Below are 19,504 nucleotides of genomic sequence, written 5' to 3' on the forward strand. Positions count from 1 at the left end.
GAAATGCCTGTCCCCTACCTCAGTTACAGAAAGCTGTAAGGACATAGCAGCGATGCAGATTCTGCTGCATAGCTTTCCTAATGTCTCATCGGAAATCAGGTCTAAGTAGGATCTGGGCTTGTTTTCTGTTGCAAAGACATACAAGGTCCTGGTTAAGAACTTCCATTTCAGAAACAAATCCCTTAGTGATCATTTATTAAGTATGTGACCTCATGCAAGTCACTTAAACAATCTGTACCTCAGTTTCCTCACATCAAAAAAAAAAAGGTAGAAGAATACTTATTTCATACAGTTGTCATGTTGATTATGTGAGCAAATCCACACAAAACACTTAGACTAGGACATTGTGCATAGTAGGTACTCTCTTATTATCCATGATTCTCACTAACTATTGTATTACTGTTTTGCAGATATATTTCATGTAGAAAACAAGGTATGATTGGTTTGTCCACTGCCTGAAAATTTGTAAAATATTTCATTGATTTATATTTTTTATTTTTGGTTTTACCATTTAAACCATTCTAGTGTATAATTTGCTGGCATTTAGTACATTTTCAATGTTGTGCATTGTACAACCATCAGCACTATGTAGTTCTAGAATATTTCATCACCCCAAAAGGACATCCCATCCCATAACCATTAAACAGTCACTCAACATTTTCCCCTCTCTCCCTGCCCTGGCAACCACTAACTTGCTTTCTGTTTCCATGGATTTCCCTATTCTGAGTATTTCATATAAACAGAACTGTACAATGGCCTTTTGTATCTGGTTTCTTTCACTTACTATAAGTTTTAAAGTTCGTTCTTATTGTAGCCTGTATCAGTCCTTTATTCCTTATTATGGTTGGATGCTATTCCATTACACAGAAGGCATCCTGTTTATCCATCCATCAATTGATGGATATTGAGTTATTTCTACCTTTTGATGATTGTGAACAATGCTACTATGAATATTTTGTGTACAAAGTTTTTGTATCTGTTTTCAATTATCTTGGGTACATATCTGTAAGTGGAATTTCTGGGTGTTACAGTAATTCTATTTGACTTACTTAGGATCACTAAATTATTTCTACAGTGGTTACAACATTCTACATTCCCACTAGCAATATATGAAGATTCCATTTTCTCCATTTCTTCAACAATATTATTTTCCCTCTTTTAAATTTATTATAGTCATTCTCATAAATGTGAAGAGGTACCTCATTATGGTTTTCATTTTCACTTCTATAATGACTAATGGTTGGGTATTTTTTCATATGCTTGTTGGCCATTTGTGTATCTTTTCAGAGAAATGTCTATTCAAGCACTTTAAATCCAAGTTTTAATGGGGTTCTTTCTGCTGGTTGTTGAACTGTAAGAGTTATTTATATATTCTGGATAGTAAACTCTTCAGATATATGGCATATACCCATTCTGTGGGCTGTTTTTTCACTTTCTTGATTATGTTCTTTGAGGCACAAAGGTTTTTAATTTTGATGATGTCTGATTTATTTATTCTTTTGTCACTTGTACTTTTTGCATCATACCTACGAATCCATTGTTGAATTCATGATCATGAAGATTTGCCTTTATGGGGTTTTTTTGTAGTTTTAGTTTTATATTTATGACTTTGATGCACCTTGAGTTAATATTTGTATGCAGTGTAAGATAAGGGTCCAATCTCACCCTCTTGCATGTGGATATGCAGTTCTCTCAGTGCCATTTGTTAAAGAGAATATTTTCCCATTCAATGGTTTTGGTTGGAAATGGCCATTTTTGAGCAATGGGCAACGGAATCTTTGCTAAAAATCAACTGACTTGATTTTATCCCATTGATCTATGTATCTATCCTTATGCCTTATGAGGTACCTCTCTTTTTTGACTACCGTAGCTTTGCAGTGAGTTTTGAAATTAGGAAATGGAGTCAAATCACTTTATTTTTAAAAAGTAATTATTAACAAAACATAGAATTGGATTTTAGGTAAAGATATAACTAGACCCTATCGCTAGTAATTTAAGTGCTAATTTTAATATAAAATATTTATCAATCTCATCTGGATATCTAAAAAATAATGTGTTTTCAGAGTTTTCAGCAATTTTTAAGATATGCCAAAATAGAATTTAAAGGAGAAAGCAGTTTAAAGATATTAATAACAATAGTAATTGGTAGTAGTAGTATTTAAAGTCAGTAATATTAGATTGTTTTTGAAAGCACTTGCACATACTTTTCACAAGAGTTCTATGATATTTTTTCACAAAAGTTCTATGAAGCAATCAGGGCAAGCATGAGTATTCTCAATATGCAAATGGAAAAACTAAGGCCCTGAGACGTTAAGCAATGAGCTCAAGATTGCACAGTAAATAAATGCTAGAACCAAAACACAATACCAACTTCTCTAATTCCCAGGTCAGTTACTTCAGTTTGGTAAGTTAATATCAGCTTTGGATAAATTTGGTCTTATGTAAAATTTTACTTCAGTTTTGGGAAAAAACTTTGTTATAAGTAATAAGTAATAAGAACTTTTATAATTGCTTCTGCAAATCACTTGCTTATTCCATGCTCTTACAGAAATAAAAGTAAAATCAAATGCCAAGGGTTTTAGCTCTCCTGAGAGAGCTGGGTTGACTCCTTTTATACTCTTAAGTTATGCTATGATTCTTCTCCACAAACTGTTACATTCTCAATTTCTTATCCCTCTCCCTTGCATAAAGTTTTTTCTTTGACATTTAATTTATTATTAACTATAAAATGTTTCCATTACTCAGTAAAGCACCATTTTTCTGGACAATCTGTGATAAAAATCCCATGCAAACCAAATGTGCCTGGGGGAAGTGGCCTGAACCACCTCTTTTGTATCCATACACTAGTCCCATTAAAGTATCGCAGGAATATTATAAAGTACTAGAGAATGCAATTTGGAAAAGTATTATACTTGTTGCCCTTTGGAGAACTTATTTAATGTCAAGGAAAGATAAACTGGGCATTTTGTAGATCAGTAGGATGTGTCTAAAACTCCAAAGACAAGTCTGAGAAGGACCACTCAGCCCATGTTCCTTCAAAGCAGTGAGTTAAATGGTCTCATTATAAATATGCAGCAGAGAAAAAAAAAGTACTCACTTTCATAAGACAGTAGAAATAAAAAATTCCCGTGAAAGCTTGAGCCACTGTGATATAATACAAACCTATTTCAATTATTCTCAAATGCAGCTATGCTGTGTCTTTTATTCTCCTATTTGGTAAGATGACAGTCTTGGTAATTGAATATTAATTTTCACCAAAAAAGCATTCCAAACTCTCCTTCAAAGAGGGAATTAAGCTTATTAATTCACTCCTTAACAAGAGGACAAAGTGCATGACTTGCTATATAAGGAACAAGAACTCCTGGGGGCCAAGAAGATTTAATCAAGGCTTGGAGGGGGGGGCGGGTAGTGAATAAGCCAGAAGGCAGAAAATGTGAGGAGGTCACCCAACTTTTCAGGAAAGAGAGGGGGGAAAAAAAAGAAAAGAAAAGAAGAGAAATGAACTTTTCAGAACTCAGCCAAAGTGAAACAAGGCAATCAGATGTATAAATTCCTCCTGAGATCCAGGCAAAAAAACACTGACTTCCCCTTATAATGCCATTTTAATTTCTGGTAAAGTTCCAAAGCAAAGGTTTATATTTCATGATATTATCAACTTTGTATAAGACTACTTGTGCTACTCGTGACTTACATGGCCTTAGGGACACCATTGATTTTTTCCCCCTCATAAATCTGAAAATGCTCTCTGCCTTCCTACTAGACCCCTAGTACTTATTGATGTCTCTCCTAAAACAACAGTCCAAGGTTGGACCTGGGAAAACATTGAAGGCTCTAATTTACCATTAAGTCTACTAAAGATTACATATAATACATAGCACTCAAAATGTGCCCAAGAAATATTAGAAACACTTCTGGGCAGCCCAGATGGCTCAGCGGTTTAGCACCGCCTTCAGGCAGGGCCTGGTCCTGGAAACCCCGGATGGAGTCCTGCGTTGGGCTCCCCACAGAGAGCCTACTTCTCCCTCGGCCTGTGTCTCTGCCTCTCTCTGTCTCTCATGAATAACTTGAAAAAAAAAAAAAAAAAACAGACTGAAGAAATATTAGAAACACCTCTGGGGATCCCTGGGTGGCGCAGCGGTTTAGCGCCTGCCTTTGGCCCAGGGCACGATCCTGGAGACGCAGGATCAAATCCCACGTCAGGCTCGCGATGCATGGAGCCTGCTTCTCCCTCTGCCTATGTCTCTGCCTCTCTCTCTCTCTGTGTGTGTGACTATCATAAATAAATAAAAAAATAAAAATAAAAATAAAAAAAAGAAAGAAACACCTCCGCCTAAACACACACACTGTTTTTTTTTTTCCTAATAAATGTTGCTACATGGGAAAATTACAAAGTGACTCATGCTACATTCCCCTCCAACATATCTGCAGAGCTGCAAGTCTATTTTAAGTATCATTTGACTTGTAAATATTTCTTTTCTATTACTTTACATTTTTAAAAATTATTAAAGATCTCAGAGTTTTTGTTTCTATGTTACATGTATGTCTCTGTGTGTGTGTGTATATATATATATATATATATATATATACACCATATATATTTACCAAATTTATATATCATATATATTTACCATATTATAAAAGTTAACAGAATTTTAAAAATATTTAGTTGATTTGATTTAAAAATAATCCTTGCAGATTAATATAAATAGCATATACATTATGAATAACCATGTTTTCAAAACCAAAATATCTAGTGAGAAATGGCATTGTTTTAAATTTTTCCAAATATTTTTAATGTCTAGTTTAAAAAGAAGACAGGTGGATTCTCATTTCTGCTTCTTCATTTAGTATAAAATATCACTGTTCATGTAGCCTCTGGCCTGCCCATACACTTAGGAGAAAATGACAATGAAAAAAGGCAAATAATGCCTTAGTATTATCGTAAAAATCGTGTTGATATCATAGATCCTCTGAAAGGGTCTTTGGGAATACCGCCCTCCCTCCCCAGAGATCCCTGCATCACACTTTAAGACAATTGCTTTAGAATATCAGAAAAGCATACACAAGTTGGAGCTACACATGGATAACTATTAACAGACACCTAGGGATAGCCACGGCAGTATCCAACAAAGATCTCGTATCTTTAAAGTGCTGTTTTCAATGTATTGTTAAGTTTATGACTGCTTCAGTAACCAGAGATAGTCACTGACCAGTTTTGCATTACTCTTGTTAGATTCAAGTAAGACCTACAAGATGATATATAGACAATAGCTCCTGAAATTACAAAAGACACTACATTTGATGCGCAATTTATGTGTGTGTGGTGTTGTAACTGGTTTGGGAGATTTACACTTAACTATTTTAGTAGTTATCCTATGAAATATAATATGCAACCCTAGTTTAAAAATGTTTTAGTGTAATCCAAATTTTCATCCTGAATAATAAAAAAAACCTTTAAAAAAACATTATTTCTGATTGTCTCTCCTTAGCTTCCATGCAACTTTTGTCCAGCACTTGTTTTATCTTATCGGTCTCTGAATCCTTCAAACAGATGCTATTATTGATTTATACAATCCATATTTTGTTAAATTTACCTATATATTTACTAATTTATTTTCTCATCATTTCTTCTTATACTACGGGCTTCCCTTCTAGGACTGTCTTTCTTCTTGAAGTATAACATGTAGAAATCCCTTATAATATGTAAAAGTCCCTTCAGTCCAGATCTTCTGGTGACAAATTCTCCCAGCTTAAAGATATTTATTTAGCTCTCATTCTTGGTAGACAATTTCACTTGGTTTATAAATGTAGTTTGATATAGTTCATAGCCCTCTAAACCTTTATCTAATATTTTCTGTTTGTCTTTGATGCTATGAGAGAGACTTGTCAGTCTAATAGTTGTTCACGTAGGTACCTTGTTCTTTCTCTGAGCTGCCCTCAGAATTTTATTCTTGTCTTTGGAGTTCTACAGATAGCCTTCAATGTATCCTAAGAGTGAGTTTTCTTTCTATTTATCCTGCTTGGGATGTGTTGGTGCTCCTGAATTTAAGGATTTGTGTGCTTCATTGATTCTGGAAAATTCTCAGCCATTATATTTTTAAATATCAGTGTCCTCCATTTTTCCTATTCTCTTCTGAAATCCAGTTAATGTATATTAGACCTGTTGTTCACCATACCCTTCACATCTCTTTATCTGGCTTTTATGTTTTCCTCTTTCTGCTGCAATTCTTTGCATCATCCAGTTTGTGCTTAATTGTTCAACCCATGTAGTGATTTTTACACTTATTTTCCTTCTTTTTCTTTTAATTCCAGTACAGTTAACAGTGTTAAGTGAATTTCAAGTGTACAATGTGGTGATTCAACAATTCTGTACAGTACTCAGTGCTCATCACAATAAGTATACACTTAAGCTCCTTCACCTATTTCACTTATCCCCCCACATCCACTTCCTCTCTGGTAACCATGTGTTCTCTATAGGTAAGAGTCTGGCTTTTGGTTTATCTTTTTATTTTCCTTTGTTCATTTGTTTTGTTTTTTAAATTCCACATATGAAGGCAATCATATGGTATTTGCCTCTCTCTGACTGACTTAGAACTATACTCTCTAACTCCACCCATGTTGTTGTAAATGGCAAGATGTCATTCTTTTGTACGGCTAAACTTATTTTAATTGCTAAAATTCTATTTGTTCTTTTAAAAAGCTAAATTTGTAATAGTCTCTCAACCCTTAATAACATTTTAATTCTTAGTTTAGTAAATATAATATGCAAACTCATTGATATTCCTACCTGATGATTCCAATATTATGATTCTATCTGTGTTGCTTTTGTTGCTCCTAGATCATGGTGATTTCTTTGTGTGTAACTTTGCATACTGAACTTGTGGCTACTTTAACTTTATCTATAAAATTATTTAGAATTTGTACTGAGAGGTGTATCTCTAATGGGGATTTTCATTTGCTTCTATTTCAAGAGTATTTTAAATATTAAGCTCAGAAGTTTTCAGGCAAATAAGTAGTGTAAATACATGCTGCCAGTCCAGAAGATGGTCAACTCATGATTACAAATATTCCTCCATTTGCATGGCCCTGGGTCCTGGGCCTTCGTTCTTCCCCACTACACAGGTCAGAAATTATCTGGGTTATAGGCAATCAAAAGAGCACAGGAGAGCAGCAGATTTGTGTTCTCACTCACAGTTTAACCTTGAAAGATGTTTTCATTTCCAAGTCAGTTCAACCGTATATTTTCAATGGTTATTAAACATGTTAGATAAAATATTTTAAGGATATACAGTCAGTCATATCCTCAGAAATAGATCTTCCTTGCCTTGAAGTATATACTGTAGCATTTTTATGTGGAAAATCTATTGCTAAGGTGTATAACTTTATTTTAATTTATAATATTCAGTGACAGTCATATTATTTTTAAACATGATAGTTCAAATTTATAGTTCTTATAACTTATCAACTATTTCTGTACCATTTATTTTAAACTATATGAAGGCTAGAACAACTGTGTTATACTAAACCCAATGAAATGTTTTCCATTTTTGTTTAAAAATCCTAAAACTTAAATACAACTAGACAAAACTGAAATTACTGTATCGGCCAGACTCTACAGAACTTAACATCAACCTCTAAATGATTCTGAAAATATCTGGAACTCACCTCTGCCTCTACTGACATAGATAGATGTTAGCAGTGAAACAGTTTCTCATGTTCTGTAAGGTTTTCTAATAGAATCTGGCTGTAACCATCAGACAAAACAGACATTAAAGAGAGGCATGGGTATTGTCTTTAACCTTCAGCTATTACATATGCCATATGAAATTGCATAGTTCCAAGCTAATATCAGAAAAATAAAGAAAATAATAAAAAAAAGAAAATAACAATTCAAATAGGAAGCACTTAAGCCTGCTTATTTTTAAAATACTTTTCAAAAAATAATATTTAAATTATAAGGACTTTGGCTTAATTCATTTGCTTGCAGTTCTCATAAATTAACACTAAAAAATATAAATTGCTACATCTGTAAATGATTAGAATTATAGGAATATGCCATAAGTAACAACAACAACATCAGTAAAAACTGACAACACAGACATACAAATTTGGTACCAACTTTTGGAACATAGGAACTTGACATTTTAAATAAGAGAAGAAATACCGTGTTATAATTTCATCTGTGGCTCTACTTTAACATAGATATAAGTGGAAACAGAATTTTGGGGCCAGTGACTTAAGTATTTACTAATTTTGAAATGCATGGGCTATGAAAGGATTGCAGAAGGACCTTTAAATCTCCTCCAGTAGGATTTAAATAGTACCAATATGAAGTAGCATGGGGGAAGTAATCATATCTTAGGGGTTAATAGGACTGGAGAGTTCTTCCATATGGGGCAGGAGCTACTAAAAACAGCCCTTTCTCCATAAGCTGAGATATCCGAATGTCCTTTGTCATGAAAGTGACCTCCTTACAAACCTAGTATGAAAAATCTCCCTGTGGCCAAGTGACATAACATATTTGAAATTGTTCTAAAAATTGTGATTAGTCATTTGGTACAGTGAGCAAGTAATAACAAAAGAAACTAAAGAGGAAGTAGGTAAATCATATTTGGGGAATGATACAGTAATAGCATCTTTCTAAGGCAAATATGTAAAGGAAACGTTTCTCAGAGAAGAACTGGATCAACACAACTTCCTCTTGGAAGGGTAAATAAGCTGGCTGGCAGACCTTTCTTAGCCAGATTTTTAGTGGAAGTTTATTGGTAGGAGTATTTCTAAACCTAACAATAAGATATAAGAATTCACAAAAGGGAAAATCACATTGTTAACAGATTGTATATTAGAATACAGGAAAAACTAGTTACTTGAAACCATACAAAAGAGATTTAAGGAAAATATACCCCAATTTTTTAAATTAAGAATAAGCCTGTTGGTGGTGAGGTTTCTCTTTCTAAATCTCTAGCAAAATGATTAGCAAAGTGACTTTATGGAAGAAGTACCAAACAAATCATATGAGTGATTTATCTAAGCAATTCAGTGATAAGATCTGAACCCACCCCTGCTACATAAGCCCTGTAACATAGTGATTCAAGGAGAATGGACTCTGGAAACAAAATGCCTGGCTTTGAATCCCTGCTTTGCATCTGAGATGTGAACTGCACAGTTACTTAATCTCTATGACTCAGTGGGTAGGATGGGGATGATAATGCTACCTTAAGTTAGCACATTTTACAGAGTGCCTTTGGCAGTGTCTGGCACATAGTGAGCTTAAGTAAGCATTTTACCATTTCTGCTATGGCAGAGAAAAAAGGAAACCAGATCAAATGCCAACAAACTTGAGTCTTGGTCTCAATATTGTCACTTGCTCAGATAAGAAGCTTAAAAGCAATTCAGTTTTACCCGTGACACTCCTCACTTCGCTCACTACCTTCCCAGCAGTTAGGATCAAGTGATTTCATGTGTACAAGGTGTGTTGAAAAGCATCAAGTGTAACCTTTGAGTTCTCTGGGAGAAAAACATTGAATTTCAAGGTACTGTATCATATGATTCTTATTCTGACATTCCAAAAAATATCAAACACTGAAGTCATACATGCTTATCTTCATATTTAATGGTGTCCCATTTAATGGTATTTTCAGCACTGAAGAACATGCCTTAAAATTCAATGCCACTTTAGGCCAATAATATAAGGAGAATTACATACCCATTTATGAATATGCTTCAACTAGTTTGTGATATCTTTAGGTATGACCCATAATGAAGGATTTTTAATTTTCTCTTAATAATTTAATGTTATCAATTAGAATATCTTTTGTTCTTATTATATTTCAAAGAACAAAGGTAAAATGACTAGAGACAATCAAGTGAGGAACATAACAGTAACAGCTAACCATACTAACTCTGTTGGTCCTCAACCCAGATCTGCTTAGCATTTGCTCTGGTACATGCTGTGGTATCCTACTGGGAGTATCTGCATACCTCCTGAGGGCTTTATCTTGGGGGCAGACCAAAAGTGCCATGAGTTAATATCCCAGAAAGCCCATCTCAGCTACAGACAAATGTGGGTGGAGGATAAATACCCCTCATCCCTTGGGAGAGGCAACTCTGAGAAGTACACCATGCTGTTTCCCGGCGGTCAGCAACAGGACTGAGTTCCAGTTTCTCCTATGATGACCTGCTTGCTAAATCATTTCTCATTGGCTTTCTCCCCTGCTCTGTCTCAGTTTCCATGTCCTTACCAGCACTTCCTGGGATCACTTCTCAATCTACCTGTCTCAGTATTCTGAAGAAACTCAGATAAGATACTAACATTTATAGTGAAGTTACTACATACAAGCATCCTCAGGGCTTTATGTTCTGGTTTTCCTCCTACTTCACTGCATGTGCCTTTTCGGTATCCTCTGCTGACCCCTCTTCTGGCTGACCCCTAAATGTTGGTAGAGTATAGGACTCATCTGGGAGGCCTTCTCTCTTCCATTTCCATTCTCTGCATAGATGGTCTCACTCACCCCCCGGTGTTTATGTGTCAATGACTAAAATTCCTGTTTTCAGCCCTGACTGGTCCCCTAGACACCAAATTCGTATCTTCAGGTGCTGTTTAACATTCTCACCTAAATGTTAACAAGGCCAAAGCAGAATTCCTGATATCCTGTCCCAAACTGCTTCTCCTCCATCCTGCCCAATTCAGGAAATGGTGTCACCACCCATCAGTTGCTCAAGTTAAGAACCCAGGATTTGGGATGCCTGAGTGACTCAGTCGGTTAAGTATCTGCCTTCAGCTCAGGGCATGATCCCAGGGCCCTGGGACTGAGCTCTGTATCAGGCTCCTTGTTTCTCCTTCTCCCTCTGTTACTCTCCCTACTTGTGCCTTCTCTCTCTCCCTCTCTTTCTGTCAAATAAATAAAATCTTAAAAAAAAAAAAATGTCTGATTTGTTCTTGATTCTTCCCATCCTTTCACTCCTCATATCCAATCCTTTAAAAAAAAAAAAAAGATTTTATTTATTTATTTATGAGACACACAGAGAAGGAGAGAGAGAGAGAGAGAAAGAGAGAGAGAGAGGGGCAGAGGGAGAAGCAAGCTCCATGCAGGGACCCTGATGTGGGACTCCATCCCAGGACTCCAGGATCATGCCCTGGCCCAAAGGCAGGCGCTAAACCTCTGAGCCACCCAGGATCTCTCCCCATATCTAATCCATTAGCAGGTTGTGTAGATTTCACCTTTGAAACATACTGTAAACTACCCATTTGTCTCCACATCTAGAACTACCAACTCATCTAACTATATTTCTCCTCTGAGCTATTGCAGTGGTCTCCCACAAGTCTTCCTTCCTTTGTGCCATTGTCCACAAGCTATCTCAAAAAAACATTTTTAAAAATATTAAGTAAGCTATGGTGTTCCCTTCACTACACCTTTCAATGGCTCCCAATAATGCTTATGCATAAAACCTAGACTCCTTTGTCCTGGCTTAGAAGGCTCCACAATTTCTGATCTTTTCCTTCTCTGAACTCTGTATAGCTTTCACCTTAGATCATATGCTCATGTCTCACAGGCTTTTTTTCTGTTTCTTGAACATAGCAAATTCATTCTTGTCCTAGGGCTTTTACGATATCTGTTTCCTTTTCCTTGAATGTTCTTCTCTGAGATCTTTGTATGGTTACCTCTTTCTCATTCAAGTTTCAGCTTAAATATATCCTCTCTATAAAGAATTTTAAAAATTATCTAACCTAATATGGTACCCAGTCACTATTTTATCAAAGTGGTTACCACTGTTTTTTAATGCTTATTTATTTTATATAGTTCAATCTTCCTCTGAGTAGATGTCAATAATAGGAATTTTGTCTTATGGGGCATCCCTAGCATCTAGCACATAAACTGACACATGGCAGGGCTATAATAAATTTTGTTGAATGAAATAAATGGCAGGAACTATCATAAGCCCCATTTTGAAGGTAGTGAAATTGAGCTTTCAGGTATTTATATGACTTGCTCAGGCCAATAGAGGCAGAAAGTGTTACATAAATCAAATCAGTCTGACCCAGAGCTCGTGCTTTTAACAATTATACTGAATTTCCTCTATATCTGGGTGGGAAGGGGATATTAATTTGAAAAAAACAAAAACAAAAAATCTTAGTCCAAGAATTTAGCACATCCATTTTTACAGAGTGCCTGTTTTGTTTTTGTTTTTGTTTTTGTTTTAGAGTGCCTGTTTTTAAAAGACTTAGCATGTTTAATTATTTTGAGACCTGTAAAACATCTATAGCTCTAAAGAAATAAATCTTAATCTTTTTGCTATGTCAGTATACTAAGAAGAAAGGAAAGGAAAGCTATCTCAGTTCTCATCCTCTACACAAGTCTAGTAAGAGATATCCAACAGTTTAAACAACAGAATATAATTTCAGACCATTTCTCACAGGAAAACTAAAAGAATCCAGATTACAATACAGCATAATTCATTTTGCATGGAAACCATTAGAAGAACAGTCAGTAATATTTCCTTTATGAGAATGAAATTGCAATTAACACATATTATATAATTTGGAATCAGAGTCATAATGGCCTACACACCAAGGGATATGAATATATATATATAATATATATATATTTCACACTATATATATATATATATATAGTGTGAAAAGCTGAATAGCATCAAAATAGAAATACTCATAAAAATTTATATAAGGAAATACAGCTAAAATTAACCAGTGGACAATAGACATTTAAAACAAAGTCTTCTAAAATTATTTTGATATGTTTTATAATGAGACTCTGGCATCCTGGATAACAAATTCCATCCAAGCTTTCTAAGAAACAATGTAAGAAATTCAAGGAATACAGAAATATCAAGTCTTTAGGAGGAGGTAAACATATTTTTTTACAATTTTTATAATAATAATAACAAAAGGAATATGAGCTTTCATGCTAAATTCCAAAATAGTGACTGGCAATGGCACAAAACCACATTATATAATATATATATATTATATTATATAATATATGTTATATATTCATTATATTATATAAACATTATATAATTATATAATGTTTTATCTCTTCTACTCTCTTTTTAGCCCTTTAATTTTCAATGAATGGAGCTGCAAAATACCATAATCAAAAATATATGTGTATATATATACACACACATATTTATATATATATATATATACAAACACACATATATATACATACACACACATATATATTTATACTATGAATATATATCACAATCTTTGTGGTTGCATACAAATTTTAGGATTGTTCTTTCTAGTTCTTGAAAAATGCTATTGATATTTTGACAGAGATTGCATTAAATCTGTAGATTGCTTTGGGTAGTATAGACATTTTAACAATATTTGTTCTTCCAATCCATGAGCATGGAATGTCTTTCCATTTGTTCATGTTATCTTCAATTTCTTTTATCAACATTTTATACTTTTCAGAGTACAGTTCTTTTACTTCCTTGGTTAAGTTTATTCTTAGGTATTTTATTATTTTTGGTACAGTTGTAAATAAGATTGTTTTCTTAATTTCCCTTTTTGCTGCTTCATTATTAGCAACGTATAGAATTGTTAAATCACTATATTGTACATCTGAAGCTAATATAACATTGTATATTAACTATACTGGAATTAATACACACACACATACATGAGAAAAAAAACTTAATGTATGTAACTCACTCTCCTGAAGAAATAACTGAGACCCAGGTAATGAGTGCCAGGGCAGACATTACACCCAGAACCTCTGATTCTCAGTTCAGCAGTCTTTCCTTCTTATCACAGTCACCCCACAAAGAAGGTAGCACACAAGTACATGTTCTTTGTGTCATTTTCCTTATCCTGCCTTGCTATGGATATCTGTGGCAATAGGAATGGCAAAAAATTTGAGTTTAAGCCACTCAAAAAAGTATGAAATGCTGATAATTAAAAGGGAGATGTTTGGGCTATGATTTGAACCTCCAAAGTGGTCACATAAGGTAGTGGTCCCACCAAATGTCTCTCATGGTCACTGACAGAGACCAAAGTCAGACTAATATAAGCTGACAAATCATTTCCTATATCTCAGGTTCTTACTAATATCATTTGATCTGATATAAAATATCATCTTTACTCTGCAGATGATAAAGTCAGATATGCAGTCAGACTAGCATTTTATGCAGAAAGTGCAAGTCAGAGGGACAGAAAAGACATGGGATCAGCAAACTGGCTTGACTCAGATGTGTGAGGATCAGGAGCTCTACAGTCTGACAAGAATACCAGGAAGAATGAAAAAGGAGGTGAGCAGGCATAATGTTTCCTTTGTGTAATTTCTGCATGGTCAACTCTCATACTTGTCAAGAAATTATCACCTTTGTTCTAAGTAAATATGAGAGCTTAGATTAAAGATTATATGCATATAATATACAACTTCATTTCCAGTTTACTCACAAGCTTGTTATTATAATTTTGGGGATTTTTGAAATAATTTTATTGATTTTGATGTTTCACTAGGTTTGGGAACCAATATGGCTTCTTAAATAGAAACTGGGTTCTACTTGAGCTGATAAGAAAATTTAAGATTGAGGAGAAGATGCAGGGCTATATCAGCTGCACTATATATATATTTCAATAAAAGAGAAAATAAAAAACTGATTGAAAATTTATGTCCAACAAATATTCACTAAATGCCTACTGTGTGAAAAGCACAGGAAGTTCCAGTAATAAAACACTATTTACAAGTTTTACAACCCACTTATGATGATTAAACTTAATATAGGGGAAGAGATAAAGGCCTTAAGTGAATTATTATAGACAATGCATTAAGTACTGAGGAAAAAGCAGTTAATTTTAATTAGAGGTGAAAGCAAGGGAAACTTCATAAAAGAGATGACATCTATTTTGAGACTAAAGGACAAAGAAGGGTTTGAACAGGTGTGGGTGGGGGAAGTAGAGAGAAAAAGTCAAATGTGTTGACTGCCTTTGTGCCACATGCTATACTTGAAACCTAATCTAGATGATTCAAATTAATCCCCCAATAATACTACTGTCATAGACTCCATTATTGTTTCCAATTATCCACCATCATCCTTTTATCCTTATCTTTTCCCCTATACAATTCCTTCCATTAGGGGTGGATTTTATTTCGCTACCCAGTGATGTGACATCCATAGGACAAATTGGTGCAAAGACTTAAATTGTACTTGCATAGTTTTTACCATCCCTATGTGAAATACAATCCTTGTATGCCACTGATCCTCCAAAGTATGGGAGACCTGTGGAGAAATACTAAACTGAACTCAGCACCTAGAGGTGAGACCAGCCAATCCACAGATGCATGAGAAAAAACATTTAATTTTATGCCACTGAGTTTTTGTGGTTGTTGGTTACATTATTGTACCAATAGCTAACTAATATACCTGTCCAGAGTTAGGAACTAAGCCCTAGAAGAGAGAATTCATTTACCCAAAGCTACCTACTTAGTAGGAGAAAGAGGCCAGTTTAGAATTCTGGTGTGTCACAGACCTAAGTTTACATTCTCTCTATCCCAGTGACCCTTTGGGGGGGGAGGGTGGGCAGAGATTAGAGAGAAGGATATTGCAAGGTTAGGGCAATTAATGGAGGTAAGAAGAAAAGGCCACCTTGGTTGAAATCATCTAAGATGATCATGGGGTTAAGAAGATAACTTTGGTCCAAATTTACGAGAGTTTTGAACGTCAAGCTTAGAAATTTCAACTTCTATTTAAGGACATGAAAAGCCATGAAAATGTTTTGAATATGGAAGCAACCTACTAAAGTAAGGCAATTCAGGAAGCTCCATTAAGTATACATTTTGTGGAATCACTCACAGGCTTTTGCAGTAATCTAGGCCATCAAACAAAGAGACACTAAATAATTATTCCTCATTTTTAGGCCAAGATTAATTGTGCTTGCTCCAATAGGCGCTCGTTATAGAACTGAAAGATATACTCCTATTTTAAACACATCTTCTAGATTGATCTAAATGTAAATATACTCCACGTGTTTTAACTTTTAATTTATTTCAACATATCTTTCATCTAATATTTATCAATTCATTATGTGTGTATGCAGATGCATCCAGCAATTTGTAAATGTGGTTAAAAGAAGTTGCTTGGCAGCTGGGAAATGAATCAGTCTAAAAAAATATAAATCTTCTGCCTTTAGGCTAAAACACTAACTAAAGGAGGAAATGACTATGATATGACAACTGTATCAACCAAAACAGCAAATTACTCATGATGAATGTTCAATGCCCTGGTTGATGGGAGCCCTTTCCCAAATCATCTGTGCCAAGGGCTTACAAAGAATATATATATATATATAATTTACTTACTTCCTTTAACAAAAAGAAATTTACTTAAAGCATAACTACATCTGATATATTAACTGAATCAATTAGAAGTACTGCAACTTAGTATAAAGATCAATTAGGTTTATAGTCATAATATATAGTTTGTGGTTTTTACTGAAGCCTAAGACTTACAAGTATCAAATTACTAGACTCATTGTGTATTCATCACTATATAAAAGAAAAAAAAATACCAACAAAAGGAGGATGTTTTAGCATAACATCCTCCATTTTAAAGCATATACAATTATCTTTTTTAAAAGTTTTCTGTAAATCAGCTGATATAGGAGTCTATCTCCAGGAAGATAAAAGGTGAAATTATCGACATGAGAAGGACACAGCTGCCCACATATCCTTTCATACGTACCATCTACTATCTATCAGTTTTATATTTCTTTTCCTATTATGCTTTCTCTACCCACTGAAGGTCCAAGGCTTGCATGGGACATGACTGTGGATTGTGTATATGTTGAGGGCACAGTCACGGTCTTTAAAGTGCTTCTTCCATCACCAGTCACAGGCCTCAAATAAGAAGGAATGCAAAGTATTATTTTCAACTGATATCCACCTGAAATTCAGACCTTCTTTTTCTTTCTCTTGAACACACATCATTTCTAGGGATTCAGGATACATAACAACAGTCCTTTTTCTTTCTTTCTTTTCTTTTTTTAAGAAGTATGTATCTTAGGATAATTTAATTAAATCACTTATTTATTGTCAATATTCTTAAATAACTGAGAGTGAATATCTCAAAAATTAGAAGACTTTTTTTTATTTTTTAAAAATTAGAATCAGATCATCTATAAATTCAGATAAAATCTGAAATGATCTATAAAATCAGATCATCTATAATTCCAAAATTCCCATTCTCATTCCCTTTGCACCTCAGTCTTGGGAGAAATATAGTAAAAATGGATTATATGAATAAATTCAGTAAGTGAGAATTGAGGGATTCTCAAACTCTATCAAGACTTTGGGAAGAACTGAGAGGAGGTGAAAGAGGGCTCTGAAATGAGATTTTCAAGTGGACAGAAAAGCTTATTTTTCTTTTGCTTGGGAAGCAGGGAGCCCAGTGCAGACCTCCACCTCAGGACTCCAGGATCATGACCTGAGCCAAAGGCAGCTGCTTAACCAGGCTTCCAGGTGCCCCATTATATACTTTTTTAAAGTGTAAAATGTATAAGCATTCTAGACAAGAGGCAATCATTTCCTCTTTATATATTTTATTTAAGGAAAACAAAGACAAAAAGAATAACTAAATCTAGATAAAAGAAGCCTAGTTAGAGTTGAACTTTCTTTTTCTGTGGTGAGACTGTGTCCCTACCAGCATTATATTACTCATTCTATCATTTTCTGGAAAAGTTTCCAAACAATTTTGTTTCTCATAATTATTTCTTAGAAACTCGAGTATCAACGATGACTGTTTCAGGCTGCTCTGATTCTCTGATAATTTAAATTCCTAAACAGGGTTTCTCATCCAGGAAACCATGATTTGTGTTGAACAAGAACCCAGACACCATAAATTATAGGATCTGAAGCACCTTCCATCAGCCTCAAAGGCTTGATGGATTTATGGGAACAAACTGTATAAGAGCGTTGGGGGTTCTGCACTACCAGATGAGAGGGAGGCTAAAAGACATCTACTCACTGACCAGCTTCTCTTTCTGCCTCAGTCTTACAACACTGATATCTGAACCACAAATACGACAGCATTTTTTTCTAATACTGTGTCCCCGTGTAATTTCACCTTATTAATATATACACATATGTATAAATTCACATATATGTGTGTATATATGTGCATGCTTCTGTGGTGTGTGTGTGTGTGTGTTTTAAAGGTACTATCTTGGACTATGTGTTTAGGGAGAATAATTACTCCTTCCTGCTGTGTCTATCACTCCACTTTTCCTCTGACTCCAACTAGCTTCAGCTAAGTCCACAGTTATTTCCAGAGGTCAAAAGCCATGAAGGCACCTTTCCAACTCTTGGGCCCCTGGCTTTCTAGGAACTCAGGCAAGTAACTGAAAATCACCTTCTAATATCCCAGTGACTCCAGGGTTAGTTCTCCTACCTGTCTTCAATCTTTTCCCCCTCCCCAAAGCCCTACTTCCTTATCCTCTTGCTGGTCATCTTAAATCTTGAGGAAAATGAAAATTTAATCCTCTTTCTGCAAAAGGTTAGGCACTCCTCAGTTAATGAATACTTATCCCTTAAGTATATTTGGAAATGTTAAACAGAAAACAAAACAAAACAAAACAAAACAAAAAAACCCACATGAAAGGTATTTGATATAGCAATCTGCTAATAACTGAGAGATTAAAAAAATGAAAATAAAGTATAGCATTTTATAAGATTTTTAAATGAATACTTTTATTCAGTTTTTTAAAAGAAAGAAATATTTAAGGTTCATTAATATTTATTCTTACCACCCTCCTACAGTTTCACCTCTATCCGCCCCTAAACCCACACACACAAAGCAGCCCTCAAGAAAAGGGACAGACAAAAAGATAGACATATCCTGAATAACTTGCTGATGATTGTACAAGAAACAAACATATCAGTTTGCATATCTTTTTATGCAAAGAACTGTAAAATTCCAAAACAAAACAGAACAAAAACGTAGTATAATTTCTTTTCTGTATTTCACATTTTACAGTACTTTAATTTGTTTACAGTACTTTTATAAAATTAATTATTTTGATTCAGTACAGAAAATTAGAGATTTCACATGCAAGAATTTCTAGTCAGTGCTTATAATAATACTCAAAATATCTTTTTGTTTTAATTTTTAAAAATAAATGAAGGGTTTTTATTTCTGAAGGTTGTCTGTTGACATTCAAGATTAAAACTGGTTTTAGGACATATTGCAAATTTCTTTACAGAAACCAGATATGAAAATTTCTGCATCTCTAAAATCTACATCTCTAAAAACAAAGCCAATTAATATGCCAGGTTCCTTTTCCCCACCGAATATAATGGAGCATGTGCATAAAGCAGAGCTAGGAAGCTGGTCCCGCTCATCAGCATATTATAATGCTTCCTGACAGCCTCACACACTGCCTCATCAACATCATACTGTTTCAATTACACATTTTTTTTTACCCACTTCACATGTTAAGCCACCTTCACTTCTATCTCGCCTCGAGTTGCAGTAT

General features: G+C 34.5%; 1 protein-coding gene and 1 long non-coding RNA gene across 9 annotated transcripts in view; one reads left to right on the plus strand and one right to left on the minus strand.

Annotated features, from left to right (window-relative positions):
* Nucleotides 1-19,504, minus strand: part of MACROD2 (mono-ADP ribosylhydrolase 2) — a 1,919,734-nt gene that overhangs the window by 1,224,069 nt on the left and 676,161 nt on the right. The gene's annotated exons all lie outside the window — the stretch shown is intronic.
* LOC144297916 (uncharacterized) overlaps nt 1-19,504 on the plus strand; it is a 141,159-nt gene that overhangs the window by 24,233 nt on the left and 97,422 nt on the right. For all 5 annotated transcript variants that reach the window (XR_013364851.1, XR_013364850.1, XR_013364853.1 and 2 more), the window contains one exon: nt 14,122-14,280. This is a non-coding gene — a long non-coding RNA (uncharacterized LOC144297916). The remainder of the gene's footprint in view (nt 1-14,121; nt 14,281-19,504) is intronic.

The sequence above is a fragment of the Canis aureus genome, chromosome 26 (genome assembly GCF_053574225.1).
Source record: "Canis aureus isolate CA01 chromosome 26, VMU_Caureus_v.1.0, whole genome shotgun sequence".
Taxonomy (NCBI): Eukaryota; Metazoa; Chordata; class Mammalia; order Carnivora; family Canidae; genus Canis; species Canis aureus.